Source organism: Vigna unguiculata, chromosome 7 (genome assembly GCF_037176805.1).
Source record: "Vigna unguiculata cultivar grain cowpea cultivar isolate G323 ecotype 2 chromosome 7, ASM3717680v1, whole genome shotgun sequence".
NCBI classification, from domain to species: domain Eukaryota; kingdom Viridiplantae; phylum Streptophyta; class Magnoliopsida; order Fabales; family Fabaceae; genus Vigna; species Vigna unguiculata.
The window spans coordinates 48,109,901-48,113,712 of NC_140798.1; the positions used below are offsets into that span (position 1 = coordinate 48,109,901).

Consider the following 3,812-nt stretch of genomic DNA (forward strand, 5'->3'; position numbering starts at 1 on the left):
GAAGAAGACACAATACTAAACTCACATGAAAACACATAATACTAAACTCACCGACACCATAGAAATTAAAAAAAAAAAAAATAGCCGTTGTAGAAGAATCAGGAGGAGTATACAGTAATATTTATATATATTATAAACTTTAACTATGATTTCTTCAGTTTACTTGTATTATATCCAAAGGTTGCAATTTCATGTCAGATTTGAATTTTGTTGTTTGTTTTTATTGGCACACATGTCAAAAGGTATGATATTGTAAACAATAAGAAGAAAAAAAAAAGACATTTTCACACTTCTCAACCCATTCTATACATAATTTTTGTTATCTGATTCTACTTGTCTCTGTTGTCTCCCAAGAAGGAAAATTGATTTTAACCTAATTCTGTCATGGCTTTGATTGAGTTGTTTTTTTATTCACTGTCAATGCTTAACTCCTTCTATTCAACTAATTTTATATGTTTGTTTACTTTTATTTATTTCAAAAACGTATCATCTTAGTACCATTCATTTTTTTCAAGCTTCTGATTCAATTCTACCGTTGTGATTCAATTCTATGTTCTCAGAAAATACTTACAAGTAAATGACACATGATTAATGAATTGAAAATTAAATTTGATTTTAATTTTTTATATTGAACCCTATAAAAGGAAAAGTGGAGCTAGGTGCCACTAGACATGGTATGAAATTGTTACATATATATGTAAAAAGTAGGGATAGAATATAGAAGATAGATCTATGCCTGATATTGCATTGCACCAGCTTTTCCTGGTTGGACAATCTAAGGTACAATACGATTCATTATTTTTATTATTAATATCTTCATAGCCAGCTGTGCATCTTCATGAATTAGGTTTTATATATATTATTAGTAACCAGTAATACATCATTATCTATCCATTATAAAGTGTTTGAATCGTTTTCTTGGTGTTTGAAAAGTAAACCATTCAGATTTATGTCATACAAGCATTTATACAAACATATACAGTGCGTACAGGAAAATTATTAACATCGTATACTTTTCTTGATCTTCATTCTGACTTGTGTGCAAGTTTAGCTCCACCCTTTTCTTTCAGTTAGTCAACAATACCACCAAATGCTGCTGTCATCTTCCAACCAGCTTTTAACTTATTCTGGCATAAAATCTGTGATTAATTATAGTTTGGGATACAATTTTGAACCCTTTGTCGTCCTAATTCATTTGCATTCATTGAAAAATGAATCACTTGAGAAGAATATATATATACATGGGTGAAGGAAAATGATTTAGGGTTTAGGGTGAATTGAATTGATATTAGTTGGAGTGAGTGATGTAAGAGAAAGAGAAGAGGAAATGAATAAAATATAGCAGTATATATAGTTGCATACAGCTGTGATGATGAAAAAGGCAACTCTGTACTGTTTAATGATTAAGTTTGATGATGAAATATTTAGTAGAAAATGAGAAAAGAGATTGGCGTATGTGTGTGTATGCAGTATGATATATGAAGATGAGAAAGATTGGAGGATTTGATAATTAAGTTAGTATGTAGAAACAAAAATTGTTTGTGTGTGAGTGTGAGAGAGGGCATAACATAACATAATTAGGGAGGCGTGGACCACGTGCATGATGAAAGGCCTCAAAAAAGCACAATGTCTTCCCTCAGCCGCCGGGGGCCACCACCACATTAAAAAATGCAATTTGGATATTATGTTAACTCTTTTCTCCGCTCCTCCACTGCATGTGTTTACAACTTTCAACAAATTCACAGTAATCTACAAAACAAAATAAACTGTGTTTCATCGTTTCAATAGAAACTTACAAAGGTCAAACTTGGCTCTACAAGGAGTATATTTGATGATGGCAGTTTTGTTTTTTTACATGGGGGTTTGTGCAGTTTCATTAGCATATACATAGTTTAAGCATTGATGATATTTTAAAATTAGAGTTTAGGTGAGAAATTAATGATATTAATGGTAGCCTAAACATGTACGCTTGTTCAATAAATGATAACACTCCTCCGCGTGTTATTCCAGATGTGACTGCTCAGCTACAGATCAGAAAACAGATGCTGTTGACAGAGAGATGAATCAACAAAAGGAAACATGGATCTCAGACACTGCTACCTGCACCTTCTAACAAGGCATTTAAATTCTTATCACTTTATTAATTTGAACCTATTCTTGGAGCAATTAGATTTGTAGATTTCATGCTTGTTGCAGATCCGACATATAACATGAAAGATAGCATAAATGGTCCATCATGGTTTTTTAGTCCCGTGATTTGTGTGCTACCCAGTTGAGAAAAATCTGATACAATATTGCAAGTGTTCATCTTTATAGTTCAAACCGTGCATGCAGCAATGATATACCCATTGCTATAACATGGATATATCTTACATTATATACCAATTTCCCTTCTTCTTTCCCGGTATATTCTACAAAAGTCATTGTGATGCTATTATTATTATTATTATTTTCAATCACTCAATCATGTTGGTGGACAAAACATAAAAGTATAGCATGTCGTTTTCATTCTAATTTTTTTATGTACCCTTTAATAATCCATATGCTTTGCATCTGTATGCCAGTAAGTTTCGGAATTCAACTCATTGATTTCCACAGGAACACTATTCTTTTATTTCGGTACAGCCAAACCCTTTGTCACTTTGTCGTAAAGCCTTACGGTTATTCTCTGCACATTACATGTTTGGAGGGTAAATTCTCAGATTAAATCATGCTTTAAAAAAGTTTGATATAAATGTTGAATCAAGTCATGTGATTGTCATGTGTTTTCTTGAAAAAAGTAAAGAAGAAAAAGGAATAGAAACATTGAACATCTCAGATGGATGAGGGATATGCATTATAAAATGAATTGTATCGTGTTGCTTTAGAGAGAAGGTTCTTAAGGAGAGAAGAATATTGGGATGATCAATAATTGAAACATTACTATCTTAAAAAGCAAGTTAAACAAAACAAAACATATTTTAATGTAAAATGATTGGGTTGGGGTGTTGAAGATGAAGATATATTGTGTGAAAATTGGACCCACGTGGAGTCTATTGGTTTCATTTTGAGTATTTTATTTCAAATGGAAACCTAATCATCACAGGTCACAATCTTTTCTCTTATGTCCTTAACGAACCAGACGAGAACTTTCCTCTGTTTTGGTTGAAAAGTCTTTGGCTTCCTCCAATTTTTCAAAATGTATCAAATTACTGCAACTCATTCACCTCCCTTCAAAATTCTCACTCGCTTTGGTATCCAATGTTTCTCTTTTTTTACTTTCTCACCTCATCAAATACCCTAATTTCAAAAGGTGAATCATGGATTGACCCAAAATTAAATTTTGCTTACACTTCATAAAGTTCTTTAATACCATTTCCATTTTTTAAAACTTGCAATGATTTTTTGTATGTGCAAGCAAACTGCAATTTCAATTATTTCGTTTTCAGTGGTCTTACAGAAGTTGTGTTTGCAGTGCGCTGATAAGGACACCCATCAATTTATAAACTTCCTAAGAAAAACAAACGTTATGAAACATATTGTCATGTTCTGAACTTCTGATTATTCCAAAATCACAGTGAATTGACTACTTCACCCTTCACCTTTACTTTCGACAGATATGTCAATTTTTGAGGCTGCTACGTTATATCTCCTTGGCTTTGCTTGTGTGGAACTATAACAAATATTCTATCTCAAGTTTAATGTAATACAGAGTTATAATTGAGGAACCAACGAAAAATTAAAATTAGGAATTACACAGTTAACACAATTGCCTTGCAACTAAGGAGCATCTGTCATTAAAAGTATCTGAATTTGACAAAAAGATGTTTAAA

At 32.1% G+C, this 3,812-nt stretch overlaps 1 long non-coding RNA gene across 1 annotated transcript; it reads left to right on the forward strand.

Annotated features, from left to right (window-relative positions):
- The first annotated feature begins 332 nt into the window (after positions 1–332).
- LOC114190897 (uncharacterized) lies at positions 333–2,407 on the forward strand. The gene is made up of 2 exons (XR_003605882.2): positions 333–780; positions 2,011–2,407. It is a non-coding gene; the product is annotated as an uncharacterized LOC114190897 (long non-coding RNA).
- The last annotated feature ends 1,405 nt before the right edge of the window (positions 2,408–3,812 follow it).